General features: G+C 55.0%; 3 non-coding genes across 3 annotated transcripts; all 3 read left to right on the top strand.

The window, feature by feature from the left end:
• Positions 1-2,272: 2,272 nt before the first annotated feature.
• Positions 2,273-2,391, top strand: LOC147663215 (5S ribosomal RNA). Its single transcript, XR_015305387.1, has one exon. It is a non-coding gene; the product is annotated as a 5S ribosomal RNA (ribosomal RNA).
• A 4,176-nt stretch (positions 2,392-6,567) lies between these two features.
• On the top strand, positions 6,568-6,686 carry LOC147663214 (5S ribosomal RNA). The gene has a single exon (XR_015305386.1). It is a non-coding gene; the product is annotated as a 5S ribosomal RNA (ribosomal RNA).
• A 4,179-nt stretch (positions 6,687-10,865) lies between these two features.
• Positions 10,866-10,984, top strand: LOC147663213 (5S ribosomal RNA). The gene has a single exon (XR_015305385.1). It is a non-coding gene; the product is annotated as a 5S ribosomal RNA (ribosomal RNA).
• Positions 10,985-12,031: the final 1,047 nt, after the last annotated feature.

Here is a 12,031-nt window from a genome sequence, read left to right as displayed (position 1 = left end):
TGCTTTTCGCAGACGAGACCTAAAAAGCGACACTCAACTGCTGCTGCAGGGCTCGGGGAGCTGCCAGGAGGGTTGGGACTGCTACCTTGGTCAGCCAATGAGGGGAGGCAGCAGTCCCTCACTGGTCACAGAGCAGGATGGGGGACAGAGTCAGCGACAGACACTCGGCCGTTGGCACTTCAGGGCTTAAAAACGAAGCGCCCCGCTACGAGGCTATCACGGACGCTCTCCCTTGTCACGAGGGGGAGGGCCTCCAGGACATTTGCTGAGCTGAGGAGGTCAGGCCCACCGGAGCTGTGCCGTCCTCAGCCCAGCAAACTTCAGCTTAGGCAGCCGGGAGCCTGTGCATTTAGCGCATGTTCAGCTCCTGGCTGCCTGGCCTGAACATAAAGAGTGTTTGTCTAGCTGTCCTTTCTTCAGCCTGACGTGCAATCTTTTTCTCCAAAAAGGGCGGGGCAGGGCCTCACTGCCCTTAAGGAGGGGCGGCTGCTGAAGTCAGGCCGCTTACAAGGAGGACCCTTCACCCAGGCAGCACTCAGTCCCTCCTCTGAGTCTCTCTTCTCTATGCACACTGGGGCGGGCCCTGGACATGGATGTGATGTGCATATCAGGCCTCTGTCCCGGATAAATAGGAAAAGGAAACTTGCAGCCAGAGCTGCACAGAAAAAAAAGTGTCACTCCAATGTTTCTGCGGGCGAGCCAGAGTTGAAGAGCGGTAGCCCGGCAGGCGCTGCCACATAGAGCAGTGGCCTGATAGAGTGCCTTAGAGGCCAGTGCAAAGCAAGGCTAGGCACTTGGGGGCAGTTTTACAAGCCCCTTGCGCCTCTTTTACACCGCCGTTGCGACGCAGTGGCGGCGCAAAGCCAGCGCCACTCTGCGGGGTATTTACAACGTGACGCATCTGGGAGATGCATCACGTTGTAAAGCCCTGCACCACATGTAGGCGTTACGGCGCAAGAACGCCTCCCAAAAGTGGCTGAGTGAAATCGACAAGATTTCAGTCAGCTACTTTTAAGGCCATGCTGCGTCAAAACCCTGCGCCTGCTTGAAGCAGGCGTAAGGTTTGACGCAGCATTTCAAGGATAGGGCACCCCCGAGCCTTGCTGGAGCTGCGTCGCGCCTGCGACGCAACTCCAGCAATGCGCCGCCTTTACGGCAGCAGATGCGTCACGCATCTGTCCATTTTTGCCCCATGGTGCGGCGCATCCATGGTGGCGCAGCCGTGACGCACAATAACTGGCGCATCCCTGCTGCCGATATGCAGGGATGCGCCAGTTATTGTAAATGTGCCCCAACGTGAAAAGCCCAGGCTGCGGCTTTGCTAGCTCTCCGGCTGGCACCTGAAGGGAGGTCGGAGCCAGTGTGTGATTGGAAAAGAAGCGAGTGCAAGGCTGGAGGAAGATTTGGCTATCTGTAGCAAGCTTGCCAAGGGTTGTTGGAGTGAAGCGTGCAAGTGAGGTGCAGTGCAGCAGGTTCCAGAGTGGAGGGGGTTGCCAGCACAAGAGACCTGAAGCGGCAGCCTCTCATGCCTACGGCCATACCTGTAGGTATGTTGCCACTCGCTGACACCAAGCTCGGCCCTTGCACAATCACACCTAATCTAACTCGCTAAGAGCACTTTTAAAAAAAAAAAGAAAAAACATATTCTGCTCTCCTCCTCTCCTCTCCGCTTTTTTTTCCTTCTTTTTTTTTTCATGTATTTTATACAAAATCCGGCATGGAGTTTACAATATGCGTGGCCCTTAACTGTAAACTCGAAAACTGAAAGAAAAGGAAGAAAAGCTTTGCCCTAGGACAGAGGGCTCCCAGTGGGGAGCTGCTGCAAGCTGCTGCTGCTGATGATGGGCAGCGCCGGCCCCGGTTCCGGGCCCCCCTCTCTCGGCTGGGAGCGAGCAGGGGGCTGCTGAGGCAGAGAGCCAGGCGGGTGACCTGAAGGGCCCTGGACTACTCGGGCCCTCACCTCACTCGCTCAGTGCAAAGCAAGAAGTGCCTGGAGGCCAGTGCGAAGCAAGGCTAGGCGCTTGTTAAATGAAAAGGCCAGGCTGCTGGTGTGCTGGTGCTGCTGCTGCTGCTAGTGCCGGCCCCTTTCTTTAGAAGGGCGGTCCCAGCTTCAGCAAGCGCGAGAGATGGCCGTGCTTGGCCGTGTGCAGGAACTTTGAAAGGGAGGGCAGGTGTTTAAAGGGACTGGAAGTGTTTAAATGCACTGGAAGGGAGCCTGGTGACGTGACAGGGGCTGGCTCAGCACAAGAGGCCTGCACCGGCAGGCTCTCGTGCCTACGGCCATACCACCCTGAATGCGCCCGATCTCGTCCGATCTCGGAAGCTAAGCAGGGTCGGGCCTGGTTAGTACTTGGATGGGAGACCGCCTGGGAATACCAGGTGCTGTAGGCATTTTGCTTCTCGCTAGAGGCACTTCTGGTTTTTTCTTCTTCTGTTTTTTGGGGGTGGGGGCATTTCTTCTATTCTTTTATTGTATCTTTCTTCAAAAAGAAAACGCCATCAAGTCCACAACACGCAGGGTCCATAACTTTCCATTCGGAAATTGAAAATTCGGCTGAACTTTACACTGGGTCAAAAAAGATGAAACCCTTTGCCCCAAGATAGGACAGGGGACAGGGGACAGGGGACCCACCCCCCAGCGCAGGGTTTTCTTCTGCTGCTGCTGGGCTGCTCCGGGTGCAGGATCGGTTCCTGGTCGCCCTCTTTTGGCCTTCCCCAGTAGCCCGGGAGCAGGGGGAGGGCTGAGGCAGAGAGGCAGGCAGCGAGTGCCGTTCAGTACAACCGAGAAGGGGCGCACACGCATACACACTCACTTACACTCATGCATTCACATGCAGACACTCGTACCCTCCCCCCCCCCCCCCCCCTTTCGGGAGACTCACTCACAAATACACATACACTCATACATACTAACACGCACGAACCAAACAGTCAATAAACAAGCATTTACAACGCAATAGGGGGCGCAGCATTAAAGTTTGAGTTACTGGCATTGTAAATGACAATGCTTTGCATTACCTTTTTTTATTTTTATTTGCAATTGGTATATAAACATTGTTTGTGAATGGTTAGCTGATGTGGTGGTGTCCCCGAGTGATGTGGTGGTGTCCCTGAGTGACGTGGTGGTACCCTTGAGTGGTGTCTCTGAGTGATGTGGTGGTGTCCCTGAGTGATGCGGTGGTGTTCCTGAGTGAAATGGTGTTTGAGGGTGAGGGTGTGAGGGTGAGAGGGTTGTGAGGGTGAGGGGTGTGAGGCTGTAAGGGCGAGTGAGGGTGTGTGAGGGTGAGTGAGCGTGTGTGAGGGTGAGGGTGTGTGAGGGTGAGGGTGTGTGAGGGTGAGTGATGGTGGGTGAGGGTGAGTGAGGGTGTGTGAGGGTCAGAGGGTGCTGCTTTGGAGGAGGGCGTGAAAACATATGTCAGTGCCCGTGGTCAAAGCAATTAAGATGTAATCCACCATTCTCCCCCTCTCCTGGACCCCATTCATATTCGAATCCCAGTTTTCCCTTTCCCTAAAAAACGCCAACTACTTTATAAGCCGGCCCACATTCCCCTCCCCAACACCCAGCTCTGCAGGTTGAAAGGGAGGGAGGGAGGGATGGATGGATGGATGGATGGACACACACACACACACACACACGTTACAACTTTACTTTCTTAATAAATCATTGTCACTAGATCGTATTTATTAATCAAGTATATATTCACTCACTGCTCTATCTCACACGCTGAGGAGCAGTCACACTCGGTCCCCGTGTTCTCTCTTCACGCACTCGCCAATCTCTCTCAAACAGACGCATGTATTTCTCTCCCACGCACATGCATTTCACCCTCGCTCTCTCTCACACTCCAAGCTGATTCCCCTTCTACATCTCCATCACACACGCCTGCCCACTACGGTTGCCCTTCTTTTCGCACATTCGCCACTCTCTCCTTCACACTTTGAGGCAAAACTCACTCACACCCAGCCCTCTTGCTCCCGCCTAGAAACACACACACACTCCGTCACACATACATATAGTATTCTACAAGCAGGGCAAGTAACTTTGGTCACGGCGAGCGTTCACTGACGTCACCTACATCATGGGGCTGTGGCGCGCGGCGGAGCCATCACCGTGAGCGTGCACGTCGGCAGCTCCGCGACTTACTCACGCGCGCGACGAAATCCCATGCGCGAGTGGCCAGTTCTTGTCTCTCCTTCTCCCATTGACGATGCTGGGCGCTTGGCCAGCTCTTGTCTCCACTCGTTGTCAGCTGAGCCGACGACTATAGTTCTCGCAGCGAGAGCGCGCTTTCACGTGCTTTTCGCAGACGAGACCTAAAAAGCGACACTCAACTGCTGCTGCAGGGCTCGGGGAGCTGCCAGGAGGGTTGGGACTGCTACCTTGGTCAGCCAATGAGGGGAGGCAGCAGTCCCTCACTGGTCACAGAGCAGGATGGGGGACAGAGTCAGCGACAGACACTCGGCCGTTGGCACTTCAGGGCTTAAAAACGAAGCGCCCCGCTACGAGGCTATCACGGACGCTCTCCCTTGTCACGAGGGGGAGGGCCTCCAGGACATTTGCTGAGCTGAGGAGGTCAGGCCCACCGGAGCTGTGCCGTCCTCAGCCCAGCAAACTTCAGCTTAGGCAGCCGGGAGCCTGTGCATTTAGCGCATGTTCAGCTCCTGGCTGCCTGGCCTGAACATAAAGAGTGTTTGTCTAGCTGTCCTTTCTTCAGCCTGACGTGCAATCTTTTTCTCCAAAAAGGGCGGGGCAGGGCCTCACTGCCCTTAAGGAGGGGCGGCTGCTGAAGTCAGGCCGCTTACAAGGAGGACCCTTCACCCAGGCAGCACTCAGTCCCTCCTCTGAGTCTCTCTTCTCTATGCACACTGGGGCGGGCCCTGGACATGGATGTGATGTGCATATCAGGCCTCTGTCCCGGATAAATAGGAAAAGGAAACTTGCAGCCAGAGCTGCACAGAAAAAAAAGTGTCACTCCAATGTTTCTGCGGGCGAGCCAGAGTTGAAGAGCGGTAGCCCGGCAGGCGCTGCCACATAGAGCAGTGGCCTGATAGAGTGCCTTAGAGGCCAGTGCAAAGCAAGGCTAGGCACTTGGGGGCAGTTTTACAAGCCCCTTGCGCCTCTTTTACACCGCCGTTGCGACGCAGTGGCGGCGCAAAGCCAGCGCCACTCTGCGGGGTATTTACAACGTGACGCATCTGGGAGATGCATCACGTTGTAAAGCCCTGCACCACATGTAGGCGTTACGGCGCAAGAACGCCTCCCAAAAGTGGCTGAGTGAAATCGACAAGATTTCAGTCAGCTACTTTTAAGGCCATGCTGCGTCAAAACCCTGCGCCTGCTTGAAGCAGGCGTAAGGTTTGACGCAGCATTTCAAGGATAGGGCACCCCCGAGCCTTGCTGGAGCTGCGTCGCGCCTGCGACGCAACTCCAGCAATGCGCCGCCTTTACGGCAGCAGATGCGTCACGCATCTGTCCATTTTTGCCCCATGGTGCGGCGCATCCATGGTGGCGCAGCCGTGACGCACAATAACTGGCGCATCCCTGCTGCCGATATGCAGGGATGCGCCAGTTATTGTAAATGTGCCCCAACGTGAAAAGCCCAGGCTGCGGCTTTGCTAGCTCTCCGGCTGGCACCTGAAGGGAGGTCGGAGCCAGTGTGTGATTGGAAAAGAAGCGAGTGCAAGGCTGGAGGAAGATTTGGCTATCTGTAGCAAGCTTGCCAAGGGTTGTTGGAGTGAAGCGTGCAAGTGAGGTGCAGTGCAGCAGGTTCCAGAGTGGAGGGGGTTGCCAGCACAAGAGACCTGAAGCGGCAGCCTCTCATGCCTACGGCCATACCTGTAGGTATGTTGCCACTCGCTGACACCAAGCTCGGCCCTTGCACAATCACACCTAATCTAACTCGCTAAGAGCACTTTTAAAAAAAAAAAGAAAAAACATATTCTGCTCTCCTCCTCTCCTCTCCGCTTTTTTTTCCTTCTTTTTTTTTTCATGTATTTTATACAAAATCCGGCATGGAGTTTACAATATGCGTGGCCCTTAACTGTAAACTCGAAAACTGAAAGAAAAGGAAGAAAAGCTTTGCCCTAGGACAGAGGGCTCCCAGTGGGGAGCTGCTGCAAGCTGCTGCTGCTGATGATGGGCAGCGCCGGCCCCGGTTCCGGGCCCCCCTCTCTCGGCTGGGAGCGAGCAGGGGGCTGCTGAGGCAGAGAGCCAGGCGGGTGACCTGAAGGGCCCTGGACTACTCGGGCCCTCACCTCACTCGCTCAGTGCAAAGCAAGAAGTGCCTGGAGGCCAGTGCGAAGCAAGGCTAGGCGCTTGTTAAATGAAAAGGCCAGGCTGCTGGTGTGCTGGTGCTGCTGCTGCTGCTAGTGCCGGCCCCTTTCTTTAGAAGGGCGGTCCCAGCTTCAGCAAGCGCGAGAGATGGCCGTGCTTGGCCGTGTGCAGGAACTTTGAAAGGGAGGGCAGGTGTTTAAAGGGACTGGAAGTGTTTAAATGCACTGGAAGGGAGCCTGGTGACGTGACAGGGGCTGGCTCAGCACAAGAGGCCTGCACCGGCAGGCTCTCGTGCCTACGGCCATACCACCCTGAATGCGCCCGATCTCGTCCGATCTCGGAAGCTAAGCAGGGTCGGGCCTGGTTAGTACTTGGATGGGAGACCGCCTGGGAATACCAGGTGCTGTAGGCATTTTGCTTCTCGCTAGAGGCACTTCTGGTTTTTTCTTCTTCTGTTTTTTGGGGGTGGGGGCATTTCTTCTATTCTTTTATTGTATCTTTCTTCAAAAAGAAAACGCCATCAAGTCCACAACACGCAGGGTCCATAACTTTCCATTCGGAAATTGAAAATTCGGCTGAACTTTACACTGGGTCAAAAAAGATGAAACCCTTTGCCCCAAGATAGGACAGGGGACAGGGGACAGGGGACCCACCCCCCAGCGCAGGGTTTTCTTCTGCTGCTGCTGGGCTGCTCCGGGTGCAGGATCGGTTCCTGGTCGCCCTCTTTTGGCCTTCCCCAGTAGCCCGGGAGCAGGGGGAGGGCTGAGGCAGAGAGGCAGGCAGCGAGTGCCGTTCAGTACAACCGAGAAGGGGCGCACACGCATACACACTCACTTACACTCATGCATTCACATGCAGACACTCGTACCCTCCCCCCCCCCCCCCCCTTTCGGGAGACTCACTCACAAATACACATACACTCATACATACTAACACGCACGAACCAAACAGTCAATAAACAAGCATTTACAACGCAATAGGGGGCGCAGCATTAAAGTTTGAGTTACTGGCATTGTAAATGACAATGCTTTGCATTAACCTTTTTTTATTTTTATTTGCAATTGGTATATAAACATTGTTTGTGAATGGTTAGCTGATGTGGTGGTGTCCCCGAGTGATGTGGTGGTGTCCCTGAGTGACGTGGTGGTACCCTTGAGTGGTGTCTCTGAGTGATGTGGTGGTGTCCCTGAGTGATGCGGTGGTGTTCCTGAGTGAAATGGTGTTTGAGGGTGAGGGTGTGAGGGTGAGAGGGTTGTGAGGGTGAGGGGTGTGAGGCTGTAAGGGCGAGTGAGGGTGTGTGAGGGTGAGTGAGCGTGTGTGAGGGTGAGGGTGTGTGAGGGTGAGGGTGTGTGAGGGTGAGTGATGGTGGGTGAGGGTGAGTGAGGGTGTGTGAGGGTCAGAGGGTGCTGCTTTGGAGGAGGGCGTGAAAACATATGTCAGTGCCCGTGGTCAAAGCAATTAAGATGTAATCCACCATTCTCCCCCTCTCCTGGACCCCATTCATATTCGAATCCCAGTTTTCCCTTTCCCTAAAAAACGCCAACTACTTTATAAGCCGGCCCACATTCCCCTCCCCAACACCCAGCTCTGCAGGTTGAAAGGGAGGGAGGGAGGGATGGATGGATGGATGGATGGACACACACACACACACACACACGTTACAACTTTACTTTCTTAATAAATCATTGTCACTAGATCGTATTTATTAATCAAGTATATATTCACTCACTGCTCTATCTCACACGCTGAGGAGCAGTCACACTCGGTCCCCGTGTTCTCTCTTCACGCACTCGCCAATCTCTCTCAAACAGACGCATGTATTTCTCTCCCACGCACATGCATTTCACCCTCGCTCTCTCTCACACTCCAAGCTGATTCCCCTTCTACATCTCCATCACACACGCCTGCCCACTACGGTTGCCCTTCTTTTCGCACATTCGCCACTCTCTCCTTCACACTTTGAGGCAAAACTCACTCACACCCAGCCCTCTTGCTCCCGCCTAGAAACACACACACACTCCGTCACACATACATATAGTATTCTACAAGCAGGGCAAGTAACTTTGGTCACGGCGAGCGTTCACTGACGTCACCTACATCATGGGGCTGTGGCGCGCGGCGGAGCCATCACCGTGAGCGTGCACGTCGGCAGCTCCGCGACTTACTCACGCGCGCGACGAAATCCCATGCGCGAGTGGCCAGTTCTTGTCTCTCCTTCTCCCATTGACGATGCTGGGCGCTTGGCCAGCTCTTGTCTCCACTCGTTGTCAGCTGAGCCGACGACTATAGTTCTCGCAGCGAGAGCGCGCTTTCACGTGCTTTTCGCAGACGAGACCTAAAAAGCGACACTCAACTGCTGCTGCAGGGCTCGGGGAGCTGCCAGGAGGGTTGGGACTGCTACCTTGGTCAGCCAATGAGGGGAGGCAGCAGTCCCTCACTGGTCACAGAGCAGGATGGGGGACAGAGTCAGCGACAGACACTCGGCCGTTGGCACTTCAGGGCTTAAAAACGAAGCGCCCCGCTACGAGGCTATCACGGACGCTCTCCCTTGTCACGAGGGGGAGGGCCTCCAGGACATTTGCTGAGCTGAGGAGGTCAGGCCCACCGGAGCTGTGCCGTCCTCAGCCCAGCAAACTTCAGCTTAGGCAGCCGGGAGCCTGTGCATTTAGCGCATGTTCAGCTCCTGGCTGCCTGGCCTGAACATAAAGAGTGTTTGTCTAGCTGTCCTTTCTTCAGCCTGACGTGCAATCTTTTTCTCCAAAAAGGGCGGGGCAGGGCCTCACTGCCCTTAAGGAGGGGCGGCTGCTGAAGTCAGGCCGCTTACAAGGAGGACCCTTCACCCAGGCAGCACTCAGTCCCTCCTCTGAGTCTCTCTTCTCTATGCACACTGGGGCGGGCCCTGGACATGGATGTGATGTGCATATCAGGCCTCTGTCCCGGATAAATAGGAAAAGGAAACTTGCAGCCAGAGCTGCACAGAAAAAAAAGTGTCACTCCAATGTTTCTGCGGGCGAGCCAGAGTTGAAGAGCGGTAGCCCGGCAGGCGCTGCCACATAGAGCAGTGGCCTGATAGAGTGCCTTAGAGGCCAGTGCAAAGCAAGGCTAGGCACTTGGGGGCAGTTTTACAAGCCCCTTGCGCCTCTTTTACACCGCCGTTGCGACGCAGTGGCGGCGCAAAGCCAGCGCCACTCTGCGGGGTATTTACAACGTGACGCATCTGGGAGATGCATCACGTTGTAAAGCCCTGCACCACATGTAGGCGTTACGGCGCAAGAACGCCTCCCAAAAGTGGCTGAGTGAAATCGACAAGATTTCAGTCAGCTACTTTTAAGGCCATGCTGCGTCAAAACCCTGCGCCTGCTTGAAGCAGGCGTAAGGTTTGACGCAGCATTTCAAGGATAGGGCACCCCCGAGCCTTGCTGGAGCTGCGTCGCGCCTGCGACGCAACTCCAGCAATGCGCCGCCTTTACGGCAGCAGATGCGTCACGCATCTGTCCATTTTTGCCCCATGGTGCGGCGCATCCATGGTGGCGCAGCCGTGACGCACAATAACTGGCGCATCCCTGCTGCCGATATGCAGGGATGCGCCAGTTATTGTAAATGTGCCCCAACGTGAAAAGCCCAGGCTGCGGCTTTGCTAGCTCTCCGGCTGGCACCTGAAGGGAGGTCGGAGCCAGTGTGTGATTGGAAAAGAAGCGAGTGCAAGGCTGGAGGAAGATTTGGCTATCTGTAGCAAGCTTGCCAAGGGTTGTTGGAGTGAAGCGTGCAAGTGAGGTGCAGTGCAGCAGGTTCCAGAGTGGAGGGGGTTGCCAGCACAAGAGACCTGAAGCGGCAGCCTCTCATGCCTACGGCCATACCTGTAGGTATGTTGCCACTCGCTGACACCAAGCTCGGCCCTTGCACAATCACACCTAATCTAACTCGCTAAGAGCACTTTTAAAAAAAAAAAGAAAAAACATATTCTGCTCTCCTCCTCTCCTCTCCGCTTTTTTTTCCTTCTTTTTTTTTTCATGTATTTTATACAAAATCCGGCATGGAGTTTACAATATGCGTGGCCCTTAACTGTAAACTCGAAAACTGAAAGAAAAGGAAGAAAAGCTTTGCCCTAGGACAGAGGGCTCCCAGTGGGGAGCTGCTGCAAGCTGCTGCTGCTGCTGATGATGGGCAGCGCCGGCCCCGGTTCCGGGCCCCCCTCTCTCGGCTGGGAGCGAGCAGGGGGCTGCTGAGGCAGAGAGCCAGGCGGGTGACCTGAAGGGCCCTGGACTACTCGGGCCCTCACCTCACTCGCTCAGTGCAAAGCAAGAAGTGCCTGGAGGCCAGTGCGAAGCAAGGCTAGGCGCTTGTTAAATGAAAAGGCCAGGCTGCTGGTGTGCTGGTGCTGCTGCTGCTGCTAGTGCCGGCCCCTTTCTTTAGAAGGGCGGTCCCAGCTTCAGCAAGCGCGAGAGATGGCCGTGCTTGGCCGTGTGCAGGAACTTTGAAAGGGAGGGCAGGTGTTTAAAGGGACTGGAAGTGTTTAAATGCACTGGAAGGGAGCCTGGTGACGTGACAGGGGCTGGCTCAGCACAAGAGGCCTGCACCGGCAGGCTCTCGTGCCTACGGCCATACCACCCTGAATGCGCCCGATCTCGTCCGATCTCGGAAGCTAAGCAGGGTCGGGCCTGGTTAGTACTTGGATGGGAGACCGCCTGGGAATACCAGGTGCTGTAGGCATTTTGCTTCTCGCTAGAGGCACTTCTGGTTTTTTCTTCTTCTGTTTTTTGGGGGTGGGGGCATTTCTTCTATTCTTTTATTGTATCTTTCTTCAAAAAGAAAACGCCATCAAGTCCACAACACGCAGGGTCCATAACTTTCCATTCGGAAATTGAAAATTCGGCTGAACTTTACACTGGGTCAAAAAAGATGAAACCCTTTGCCCCAAGATAGGACAGGGGACAGGGGACAGGGGACCCACCCCCCAGCGCAGGGTTTTCTTCTGCTGCTGCTGGGCTGCTCCGGGTGCAGGATCGGTTCCTGGTCGCCCTCTTTTGGCCTTCCCCAGTAGCCCGGGAGCAGGGGGAGGGCTGAGGCAGAGAGGCAGGCAGCGAGTGCCGTTCAGTACAACCGAGAAGGGGCGCACACGCATACACACTCACTTACACTCATGCATTCACATGCAGACACTCGTACCCTCCCCCCCCCCCCCCCCTTTCGGGAGACTCACTCACAAATACACATACACTCATACATACTAACACGCACGAACCAAACAGTCAATAAACAAGCATTTACAACGCAATAGGGGGCGCAGCATTAAAGTTTGAGTTACTGGCATTGTAAATGACAATGCTTTGCATTAACCTTTTTTTATTTTTATTTGCAATTGGTATATAAACATTGTTTGTGAATGGTTAGCTGATGTGGTGGTGTCCCCGAGTGATGTGGTGGTGTCCCTGAGTGACGTGGTGGTACCCTTGAGTGGTGTCTCTGAGTGATGTGGTGGTGTCCCTGAGTGATGCGGTGGTGTTCCTGAGTGAAATGGTGTTTGAGGGTGAGGGTGTGAGGGTGAGAGGGTTGTGAGGGTGAGGGGTGTGAGGCTGTAAGGGCGAGTGAGGGTGTGTGAGGGTGAGTGAGCGTGTGTGAGGGTGAGGGTGTGTGAGGGTGAGGGTGTGTGAGGGTGAGTGATGGTGGGTGAGGGTGAGTGAGGGTGTGTGAGGGTCAGAGGGTGCTGCTTTGGAGGAGGGCGTGAAAACATATGTCAGTGCCCGTGGTCAAAGCAAT

This window comes from Lissotriton vulgaris, unplaced genomic scaffold, assembly GCF_964263255.1.
Source record: "Lissotriton vulgaris unplaced genomic scaffold, aLisVul1.2 SCAFFOLD_2536, whole genome shotgun sequence".
Classification (NCBI taxonomy): Eukaryota; Metazoa; Chordata; class Amphibia; order Caudata; family Salamandridae; genus Lissotriton; species Lissotriton vulgaris.
This window is presented reverse-complemented; position numbering and strand designations above follow the sequence as displayed.